Source organism: Schistocerca americana, chromosome 3 (assembly GCF_021461395.2).
Source record: "Schistocerca americana isolate TAMUIC-IGC-003095 chromosome 3, iqSchAmer2.1, whole genome shotgun sequence".
Lineage (NCBI taxonomy): Eukaryota > Metazoa > Arthropoda > Insecta > Orthoptera > Acrididae > Schistocerca > Schistocerca americana.
The window spans coordinates 606743274-606755551 of record NC_060121.1 but is presented as its reverse complement, the minus strand read 5'-3'; the positions used below and the strand labels follow the sequence as shown (position 1 = coordinate 606755551).

Below are 12278 nucleotides of genomic sequence, written 5' to 3'. Positions count from 1 at the left end.
ACATGTATCCCGTGCCACCCAACGTGCTCTAGAAGGTGTAAGTCAACTACCCTGGCCAGCAATATCTCCGGATCTGTCCCCCATTGAGCATGTTTGGGACTGGATGAAGCGTCGTCTCACGCGGTCTGTACGTCCAGCACGAACGCTGGTCCAACTGAGGCGCCAGGTGGAAATGGCATGGCAAGCCGTTCCACAGGACTACATCCAGCGTCTCTACGATCGTCTCCATGGGAGAATAGCAGCCTGCATTGGTGCGAAAGGTGGATATACACTGTACTAGTGCCGACATTGTGCATGCTCTGTTGCCTATGTCTATGTGCCTGTGGTTCTGTCAGTGTGATCATGTGATGTATCTGACCCCAGGAATGTGTCAATAAAGTTTCCCCTTCCTGGGACAATGAATTCACGGTGTTCTTATTTCAATTTCCAGGAGTGTATGTCGCGTTTCCTGTCGTAGTGCTGTAATGCGGGTTGCCTGGACCGTCCTGAACCCTTGCCCTGCGCATTACGGCCGAAATTGTGGCACCGTTGCCATCCTTCAAAGTCCACGTATTTTAGAAGGTATGAGGTTAGGAACAGGGAAACCAAGTCTGTCACCACTAATAGTACCTCTAGTTTTCACTTCAGTACAAAAAACATATACGTGCCATTAAAAGAAGATAACTTCGTATTGAAAGTGGTGTTTGTTTACTTGTAGGGATTGTGCATTCCTGCCCATTGTTTGAGCCCCTGACATAGGCTCACCTCTGGTCAATAGCAGTTTTCAGGATTTGTTTCGTTTCGGAAATATAAGAGATGTTAGAGCTAAGTGGGATACCCTGTGTAAGTGAACAAACTAGGAAAACAGTGCGATCTTAGTTAGTTATAACGCCACTCTTAGTTATTTTCTTCCCTGTTTTTATCACATATTTAGTTTCATTGCATAAACTTTTTTATGGCCCATATCAAATGTCGCGGAATTCCACTAAAAATTCAGTAGTGTCGTGTTGGACGTTGCCAAATTATCTACGTCGTCTTCCTGATGTTCTCTGCAAGTGGGAGACTCTCTCACTCAGATCCTGCTGAGGTGTAAGTTGGAAACCTTCCTCGTCGCCAGAGGGCAGGCAGTTCGTTACTCGGGGTCAGAAGCCCCGGCGGCCGATGCGGCGACCCGAGCTCGGGCTCGCGTGACGGGCCGGGCAGGCGGCATCGTCCGTCGAGCCGCCCACGCGCGGCCAGACCGGTTTAGGCGTCGAGTTTCGAGAATAACGCCCCGGCGCGGGCGTGGGCTGGCTGCTAACGCCGCCATTACGCAGGGATCCCCGGGCGGGGATCCTCTGCCCAAAGTCGGGAGGCGGCGCAGGCCACGCGCCTGCAGATGAGCCGCAGCCGTAGGCGACGGGAGGCAGCGGCGCATTACGCAGGCGCGGGCGGCACCGCCCGAGCTTTTGGCAGTGCGGCCGCGTGCCGCTGCGGTTTGCTGCCTCCGTTATGACGACTCCTTCTGCGGCGCGCCGACCGTGGGAACACGGTCCGCCCCCCGGCCTCTGATTGATAGCCCGACCGTCAGGTCCCGGCGCTTCTCGTCTGCTGAAGGCAGGCACAGTGGCTCGCAAGAGTAGGGAATAGTGGCTACTATTAAATTGTCGCGATACGTACAGTGGAATCTTTGGCCGTTCGCAGAAACTTTTCCGGCAGAGGGCAAAATTCAAAACTCACCAGTTTTGGAGTAACTGATTTGATGCATTTTGAAAGGTCTCGTGCCCTAAGAAGTGATATTGACAAGAAGTTCACAAAGTTTATTGTATTTCGAAAGACTGATGGTAAGGAGGAGGAGAAAATTAGCGTTTGACGTACCGTCGACAACGAAGTCATTAGAGGCGGACCACAAGCTCCGATTAGGGAAGGATAGAGAAGAAAAGCGGTCGACCCGCCAGGTTAGCCGAGAGCGCTAATGCGTTGCTTCCTGGACTCAGGTAAGCGCGCCGGCCACGGATCGAATCCACCCGGCGGCTTAACGACGGAGGCCGGTGTGCCGGCCAGCCGGGATGTGGTTTTAAGGCGGTTTTCCACATCCCACTAGGTGAATGCCGGGCTGGCCCCCACGTCCCGCCTCAGTTACACGGCTCGCAGACATCTGAACACTTTGGCACCCTTCCATGGCTTACACTAGACACAGACAGTTGGGGTACACTAATTCCGTCCAGGGGGGTACGGGGTGGCGGCAGGAAGGACATCCAGCCACCCCTTAAATTAACCTTACCAAATCCGATTAACTATGCCGACCCTGCATATTTACGGGAAAAAGGCACAAACGGAAGAAGAGAAGAAAAGCGGTCGTGCCCTTTCGAGGTAACTGTGGTGACACCGCCAGACACCACACTTGCTAGGTGGTAGCCTTTAAATCGGCCGCGGTCCGGTAGTAAACGTCGGACCCGCGTGTCGCCACTGTCAGTGATCGCAGACCGAGCGCCACCACACGGCAGGTCTAGAGAGACGTCCTGGCACTCGCCCCAGTTGTACAGCCGACGTAGCTAGCCACAGTTCACTGACAAATAAGATCTCATTCGCCGAGACGATAGTTAGCATAGCCTTCAGCTAAGTCAATTGCTACGACCTAGCAAGGCGCCGTATTCAATTGATATTTATTATATGATGCATATATCATCAAGAGCGATGTTCTACAATTATGGATTAAAGTTAAGTATTCCAGAAGCTACGTACTTTTCTTTATAGCATTCATTACGTATCCCGTTTCAGACCTCACGCCAGCCTGCGTGAGTTTAAGCGCGTGCCTTTCGGCTTCCTCTCATTGTGTCTAGGCTGTCTTGTCTAGACACAACAGTAACCATCCCGGCATTTGCCTTAACAGATTCAGAGAAATCACGGAAAACCTAAATCAGAATGGTCGGGTGCAGGTTTGAACCGTCGCCCTCTCGAATGCAAGTCCAGTGCAGCTGCGCTACCCCGCTCGGCAGTTTGATAGTTATCTGCTTACAAAGTATGTGCGGCTTTCAATAAGTAATGTAGCACACTTTTTTCACTCGGCCAATTGCGGCTGAAAAAAGCGGAATTAGTTGTGTATCTTCGTGGAATATTCCCGCTGCAGCCCCAATAGTATCACATACACTACTGGCCACGAAGATTACGTGCTACAGACGCGAAATTTAACCGACAGAAAGAAGATGATGTGATATGCAATTGATTAGCTTTTCAGAGCATTCACACAAGGTTGGCGACAACTACAACGTGGTGACATAAGGAGAGTTTCCAACCGATTTCTCATACATAAACAGCAGTTGACCGGCGTTGCCTGATGAAAAGTTGTTGTGATGCCTCGTATAAGGAGGAGAAATGCGTACCATCACGTTTTCGACTTTGATAAAGATCGGATTGTAGCCTATCGCGATTGCAGTTTATCGTATCGCGACATTGCTGCTCGCGTTGGTCGAGATCCAATGACTGTTAGCAGAATATGGAATCGGTGGGTTCAGGAGGGTAATACGGAACGCCGTGCTGGATCTCAACGGCCTCGTATCACTAGCAGTCGAGATGACAGGCATCTTATCCGCATGGCTGTAACGGGTTGTGCAGCCACGTCTCGATCCCTGAGTCAACAGATGGGGACGTTTGCAAGACAACAACCATCTGCACGAATAGTTCGACGACGTTTACAGCAGCATGAACTATCAGCTCGGAGACCATGGCTGCGGTTACCCTTGACGCTGCATCACAGACAGGAGCGCCTGCGATGGTGTACTCAACGACGAACCCGTGTGCACGAATGGCAAAACGTCATTTTTTCGGATGAATTCAGGTTCTGTTTACAGCATCATGATGGTGGCATCCGTGTTTGGCGACATCGCGGTGAACGCACATTGGAAGCGTGTATTCGTCATCGCCATACTGGCGTATCACCCGGCGTGATGGTATGTGGTGCCACTGGTTACACGTCTCGGTTACCTCTTGTTCGCATTGACGGCACTTTGAACAGTGGATGTTACATTTCAGATGTGTTACGACCAGTGGCTCTACCCTTCATTCGATCCCTGCGAAACCCCACATTTCAGCAGGATAATGCACGACCGCATGTTGCAGGTCGTGTACGGGCCTTTCTGGATACAGAAAATGTTCGACTGCTGCCCTAGCCAGCACATTCTCCAGATCTCTCACCAATTGAAATCGTCTGGTCAATGGTGGCCGAGCAACTGGCTCGTCACAATACGCCAGTCACTACTCTTGATGAACTGTGATATCGTGTTGAAGCTGCATGGGCAGCTGTACCCGTACACGCCATCCAAGCTCTGTTTGACTCAATGCCCAGGCGTATCAAGGCCGTTATTACGGACAGGGGTGGTTGTTCTGGGTACTGATTTCTCGGGATCAATGCACTGAAATTGCGTGAAAATGTAATCACATGTCTGTTCTAGTATAATATATTTGTCCAATGAATACCCGTTTATCATCTGCATTTCTTCTTGGTGTAGCAATTTTAATGGCCAGTAGTGTAGTTGTGTACGTTCGTGGAATATTCCCGCTTCAGCCCCTATAGTTTCACATATTTCCGATAGGTGGGGGAACTAGGGCTTTAACGCAGATACGCCCCAAGCAAGGAGCGTTCACTGAGTTTCTTTTTGGTAGATAACCGGAGCACCGCAGATGCTGACAGACGCATCCAGAACGTTTACGAAGACCTGGCAGTGAACAAAAGCACGGCGAGTCGTTGAACGAGGCGTCTATCATCATCGCAGCAAAGTCGCGCAAACCTGTCCAGTCTCCCGCGTGCTGACCGACCGCAGACAGCTGTGACTTCTGCTCTGTGCGGACACTCTCATTCGAGGTGATCGACAGGTCATAATGTAACAGTTTGCTGCATAACTAGACGTCCCTGTCGTTAGTGTTGACCCACTCGTCCACCTGTTGGGATACTCAAAGGTGTGCGTCCGCTGATTCCTCGCCACCTAACAGAAGACCGTGAACAGCAACAGAGGAACATTTGTGTGGAATTGTACTCCGCAGGAAGCAGTGTGTGGATGACGAGGACGATATTGATGAGCAAGACGTTGCCTCCAACGTCGACTACTAGATTGTCCCATGCGGACACACGGGCCCTCCCAGTAAGGTGACGTAAGGCTGTCGCATTGAGCGGAGACGATGTTGAAATATAAGGTTTTTTAGCCAAAATAATGGAGAACAGCGTGGTGTATTGGAACCCTGAATAAAACCAACCTGCTTTCAGAAAAAAAGTGTTGCATTACTTACTGAACACCCCTCGTATTTTAACGCAGATCACTTTGTTACTTAAACGCTAAGCATATTTGCATACTATAAGCAAAGTACATTTTTATCTTATTAATATGAATATGAACCTAATTAATATGAATATGAACCTAAGTCGAAACAAGGTCCCGGGAGTAGACAACATTCCATTAGAACTACTGATTGACTTGGGAGAGCCAGCCCTGACAAAACTCTACCATCTGGTGAACAAGATGTATGAGACCGGCGAAATACCCTCAGACTTCAAGAAGAATATAATAATTCTAATCCCAAAGAAAGCAGTTGTTGACGGATGTGAAAATTACTGAACTATCGGTTTAATAAGTCACGGCTGCAAAATACTAACACGAATTCTTTACAGACGAATGGAAAAACTGGTAGACGCCGACCTCGGAGAAGATCAGTTTGGATTCCGTAGAAATGTTGGAACACGTGAAGCAATACTGACCCTACGACTTATCTTAGAAGATAGATTAAGGAAAGGGAAACCTACGTTTCTAGCATTTGTAGACTTAGAGGAAGCTTTTGACAATGTTGACTGGACTGCTGTCTTTCAAATTCGAAGGTGGCAGGGGTAAAATACAGGGAGCGAAAGGCTATTTACAATTTGTACAGAAACCAGATGGCAGTTATAAGAGTCGAGGGGCATGAAAGGGAAGCAGTAGTTGGGAAGGGCAAGTGCTCTACCAACTGAGCTACCCAAGCACGACTCACGCCCCGTCCTCACAACTTTACTTCTGCCAGTACCTCGTCTCCTACCTTCCAAACTTTGCAGAAGCTCTCCTGCGAACTTGCCCGCGAAAGGCAAAGGTCCTGAGTTCGAGTCTCGGTCCGGCACACAGTTTTAATCTGCCAGGAAGTATCATATCAGCGCACACTCCACTGCAGAGTGAAAATCTCATTCTGGAAACATCCCCCAGGCTGTGGCTAAGCCATGTCTCCACATTATCCTTTCTTTCAGGAGAGATTCTGCAAAGTTTGGAAGATAGGAGGCCGGCTGCTGTGGCCGAGCGGTTCTGGGTGCTTCAGTCCGGTACCGCGCTGCTGCTACGGTCGCAGGTTCGAATCCAGCCTCGGGCATGGATGTGTCTGATGTCCTTATGTTAGTTAGGTTTAAGTAGTTCTAAGTCTAGGGGGCTGATGATCTCAGATGCTGCGTCCCGTTGTGCTTAGAGCCATTTGAAGATAGGAGACGAGGTACTGGCAGAAGTAAAGTTGTGAGGACGGGGCATGAGTCGTGCTTGGGTAGCTCAGTTGGTAGAGCACTTGCCCGCTAAAGGCAAAGGCCCTGAGTTCGAGTCTCGGTCCGACACACCAGGAAGTTTCATATCAGCGCACACTCCGCTGCAGAGTGAAAATCTCATTCTGACAATAGATCGTTGTTGAAAATTAAGTTCTACGCAGAATCAGTGGGCAAACAAATGTGTGTCAAATAATGATAAGAATAAGGTAGGGGACCTGTGTTAAGACGTCAGGGAATAACTTCCTTCGTACTAGAACAAGTAAAAATATAGGGGAAGACATAGACTGGAATTCATCCAACAAACAATTGAAGAAGTTGGGTGTAAGTGCTATACTGAAATGGCGTGGCTCATGCAGGAGAGTGAGTCCTGAAGGGCCTCATGAAATCTGTCAAAGAACTGATGACTCCCTACGTCCCACCCAGCTGCCTCGTCACCCCCCCCCCCCCTTCCCTCCCCCCCCCCCCATCCACCCAAACTGATCCCTCCAAAATTTTTATTCATTCTAGTTTTTTTCTGGATTTTCGAATTATCCGCAATTTCGAATATCTTTACGACCTATGGTCCCACGTCGTTCGGGTAAACGAGGTTCCACTATACCGTCTGCCAATAGCGGCCACAGCATTCCACTTTCCGCACTGATAAAAATCGCTTTAACGTCTCGATGTCCTATACGGATCTCGTAAAAAGTCTGATATCCCCGTGTATAGATCTCAGTAGTGGCTTCAAGCATGTGAAAATCTAGCTTATAGTTAGCGCCAGAGTTATGTGGAAATGTTTTTGGAAATCGGTGAAATTTTCCAGTCCGGGAAACAGTTTCAAACGTATCTCATCATGTCTTGAATACTATTAAACCCACTGAAATACTTTTTGTTGGTTTGATTACCAAAACACCTTGCCCGGAAACATATCAACGTTGCGTTTGATATCTATAAGCTTCGAAAGATGACTTTTTCTCTTTGTGTCAATATTTAAGTCGTAAAAAGTATGAACTTTAAAGCTTCTTATCGCCTACCAAAATTTGTCAGCTTTTGGAAAACTCCGATAATTATGAAAAAACTGTAAGAGGGCCAGCCCCTAAGGCTCCCTTGCTAGTCCCAGATTTGAATATTTTAGAGTGCCTTGCCCTGCTCGAACTGGTTTAAGCCACCATTTAATTGAAACTTTGCTCAACAATTTTGTTACACTGAAGTTAAGTCTTGTAACGCCTCTTTGTCGGTGAAATAAGTAAGCGTCATCGACAAGCGGGCACCTGTTAAGGAGAGGGAGGAAACATTGTGACACGGAATAGAGGCCACAGGAAATGACGTGCTGGGAGGCCTTCCGGTCGTATGAGAGTCATCAGCACAGAAGCCCCATAAGCCGCGGCGTAAGTACTTCGGAAGTGTTGTAACAGGATAAGCCGAGTAAGTGGTACAGGCGGTAGAAAACAAGATGGGGAAGAAATGCTGTGCAGTCGTGTCCGTAGACAATTCTCACGGTTCGTAAAGAATCACTCGTGTGTACACGAAACCACTGATGGTCAGTGGCAGATTTAAAAGTCCACAAGGTTTCGATACTCCCTTCCTCTCTTCAGCAGAGAAAAAAGAGGCCCAAAAGTCTGCTACTGTGGCGATATACAATGTTTTTATAATCAGTGGCGAAATAAATGCAGTGACGAAGACAAAAAAATAAGTTGTGACGCTTAGGCCGCGCGCCATCCAAGTCCTCGTGAAAGAACTCCACTCTCCACCAATGTTTACTCCAGCGCCATCCTGTTCACTTTCTAGCCACGACCGTTGGGTGTCAATAACCCACACACCATGTTTTGAATGCAGGGTGCCACATAGGGAGATGTATGGCGCGGGGAACACAAAAGGGTCGTCCTTCTTCACTATGAATCATGGTACATGGCATGATGTTGTTAAGATATCGGGCACTTTTGCAAAATTATTAACGTGGTATACCAGGTGACATGCAGGAAGATCTGCAGCGGATAGACACTTGGTGCAGGGAATGGCAACTGACCCTTAACATAGACAAATGTAATGTATTGGGAATACATAGAAAGAAGGATCCTTTATTGTATGATTATATGATAGCGGAACAAACACTGGTAGCAGTTACTTCTGTAAAATATCTGGGAGTATGCGTACGAAACGATTTGAAGTGGAATGATCATATAAAATTAATTGTTGGTAAGGCGGGTGCCGGGTTGAGATTCATTGGGAGAGTCCTTAGAAAATGTAGTCCATCAACAAAGGAGGTGGCTTACAAAACACTCGTTCGAACTATAATTGAGTATTGCTCATCACTGTGGGATCCGTACCAGGTCGGGTTGACAGAGAGATAAGATCCAAAGAAGAGCGGCGCGCTTCGTCACAGGGTTATTTGGTAAGCGTGATAGCGTTACGGAGATGTTTAGCAAACTCAGTGGCAGACTCTTCAAAAGAGGCGCTCTGCATCGCGGTGTAGCTTTCCGTCCAGGTTTCGAGAGGGTGCGTTTCTGGATGAGGTATCGAATATATTGCTTCTCCCTACTTATACCTCCCGAGGAGATTACGAATGTAAAATTAGAGAGATTCGAGCGCGCACGGAGGCTTTCCGGCAGTCGTTCTTCCCGCGAACCATACGCGACTGGAACAGGAAAGAGAGATAATGACAGTGGCACGTAAAGTGCCCTCCGCCACACACCGTTGGGTGGCTTGCCGAGTATAAATGTAGATGTAGATGTAGACATAGAACTACCGTGGAATTAGCTGCTTCTCCTGTAGAGGATCGCTCTTGTCCTTAAAATGGAATTTACAGACTGATCAAGACGTTGGTCTCATATTCCGGAAGAGCGGAGACAAACCATAATTGAAATCATACATACCACCCATTCACAGTGTTAACGCCGACAGCAAATGTAAAATGAATGAGTGCTCTGGCTAGCACACTTTATACAGAGTGTGTCATAATGAATGGCGTAAAGCATGTGGTTGAAAGTACCCAACACTAGAAGCAAAAAATACTCGTTAGAGATGGACTCTAGAAGCATACCGTAAGAACTGTGAACACTTCTTCATCTTCGATGATGTGAAACGTGTCTACTGCAAGCTCTCTGCTTTCCGTGATTTAGGAGGTGGCAGTATGGGCCAAAATAAGTAAAAAAATCCAGTAAACATGGGCTCTAAAGTGCATACATTTAGAGCTATGGGCTGGTGCGAAACAGATCTCTTCTACTGAAGAAGTGCTCGTAACTCTTAAGGTATGCCGGCCGTTGTGGCCGAGCGGTTCTAGGCGCGTCAGTCCGGAACCGCGCTGCTGCTACGGTCGCAGGTTCGAATCCTGCCTCGAGCATGGATGTGTGTGCTGTCCTTAGGTTAATTAGGTTTAAGTAGTTCTAAGTGTAGGGGACTTATGACCTCAGATGTTATGTCCCATATTGCTCAGAGCCATTTGAACCATCTTAAAGTATGCGTTTTAGAGCCCATGTTTACTGAGACTTTTCTGCTTCTAGTACCGCGTGCTTTCAACTGCACGTGCGTACGCCATTGATTGACGAGATAGTTTATATTACGATGTGACAACTTGTAAGACTGCATAAATGCTGAACTTTTATGTTTTTATGATATGATATGTTCATCACTGTGTGAGAGTTACTTTTGTTTTCGGTGTCAAATTAATTTTTATCTGACGTCAACGATTTTACACTGGAATGAAACTTCCTGGCAGATTAAAACTGTGTGCCCGACCGAGACTCGAACTCGGGACCTTTACCTTTCGCGGGCAAGTGCTCTACCATCTGAGCTATCGAAGAACGTCTCACGCCCGGTCCTCACAGCTTTACTTCTGCCAGTATCTCGTCTCCTTCCTTCCAAACTTTACAGAAGCTCTCCTGCGAACCTTGCAGAACTAGCACTCCTGAAAGAAAGGATATTGCGGAGACATGCCTTAGCCACAGCCTGGGGGATGTGTGCAGTACGAGACGAGGTACTGGCAGAAGTAAAACTGTGAGTACGGGACGTGGGTCGTGCTTGGGTAGCTCAGTAGGTAGAGCATTTGCCAGCGAAAGGCAAAGGTCCCGAGTTCGAGTCTCGGTCGGGCACACAGTTTTAATCTACCAGGAAGTTTCATATCAGCGCACACTCCGCTGCAGAGTGAAAATCTCATTCTGGATTTTACACTGATCAGCCATAACATTATAACCACCTACCTAATAGCCGGTATGTCCATCTTTCGCGTGGCTAACAGCGACGACGCGTCGTGACTTGGAAGAAAAGAGGCCTTGTTAGGTCGCTGGAGGGAGTTGGCACCACATCTGCACACACAAATCATCCAATTCCCGTAAATTCGTCCGCAGCTCGTGGTCGTGCGGTAGCGTTCTCGCTTCCCACGCCCGGGTTCCCGGGTTCGATTCCCGGCGGGGTCAGGGATTTTCTCTGCCTCGTGATGACTGGGTGTTGTGTGTTGTCCTTAGGTTAGTTAGGTTTAAGTAGTTCTAAGTTCTAGGGGACTGATGACCATAGAAGTTAAGTTCCATAGTGCTCAGAGCCATTTGAACCATTTGAACCCGTAAATTCCGGGTAGGAGGGTGATGAGAACTCTGACGCCACGTTCAATCAAATGCCAGATGCTTCGATTGGGTTCAGATCTGGCGAGTTTGGGGGGCCAACACATCAACTAGAACTCGCCACTGTGTTCCTCTAACGGCTCCATCATACTCTTGGCCTTGTGACACGGGACGTTATCTTGTTGAAAAATGCCACTGCTGTAGGGAAAAATGACCGTTGCAAAGGGATGTACATGGTCTGCAATCGGTGTATGATACTCCTTGGCCGTGAAGGCGCTTTGCACGAGGTCGACTAGACTCATGGATGCCCACTTCAATGTTCCCCAGAGCATAATGGAGCCACCCCCAGTTTGTCTCCGTCCCGCAGTACTGGTGTCAGGGAGCAGCTCCCATGGAAGACGACGGAGGAGGTGTTGTACATAAAAATAAATTACAGTTTACGGCAGCAAGTGATATAAAACATGGACGATGCTTGGGCAGAAAAAAATACGGTAAATCCCATATTATGCAGACTACTTAACATTTGTAATGGATAATATTCCATGCAATTTGAAAACAATGGATAATTTATGAACAATAAAAATCTTTCAAGTGCAGCAAAGTACGTTGTCGAAAAATAAGAACAATGGGCTGTCTGGTTAGGTAGACAAAATTTCCTAAAATATTCCTATGTCTCAGTTCTGATTAGTGTTTAAGGTGAATTCAGGATTTTTTTTTATGGCTCAGAAAATCTCTCTTCCTATCTTTTCCTCTGGCTATCTTTATGTAAGTTCGTAATATACAGGTCTATTCTGTTCCCTAGAATAATATTTCTATGTCAGTGTAAAAAGAAAAAATTATAGAACATTTCCTATCTAATCACTGTTTAGATCACCTGAAGATAGGCTTAAAGTGACGTGAAACCAATCGTGGTTTCAATAAAAAAAGCTTTCCAGAGCCAAAGCGGGTTTTTTGCTTTCTTATAAAGAAGTATTATTTCAATTTGTGTGCGGGAACTTGATGGTGGTTTGTCGAGCGACGAAAGTGGTTGTTAAATAAAGAATTTTATCAACATTTCGAGGCTGTAATTATGATATTTTTCAACTGTTCAGAGTGACTGCTTGGTTGACACCTGGAAGCAGGACCGAGCCAGATGCTTTCAAGGTCACACACTGTGGCATAGGGGTGGGAAAAACCGACCGGTTAAAACGGATACGGATACCGGTATTTTAGTTCCGAAAACCGATATCTTTCGGTATTTGTCT

At 47.3% G+C, this 12278-nt stretch overlaps 1 protein-coding gene across 1 annotated transcript in view; it reads left to right on the top strand.

Annotated features, from left to right (window-relative positions):
• The window catches only part of LOC124606679 (homeobox protein B-H1), a 455998-nt gene that overhangs the window by 293060 nt on the left and 150660 nt on the right, over positions 1-12278 (top strand). The gene's annotated exons all lie outside the window — the stretch shown is intronic.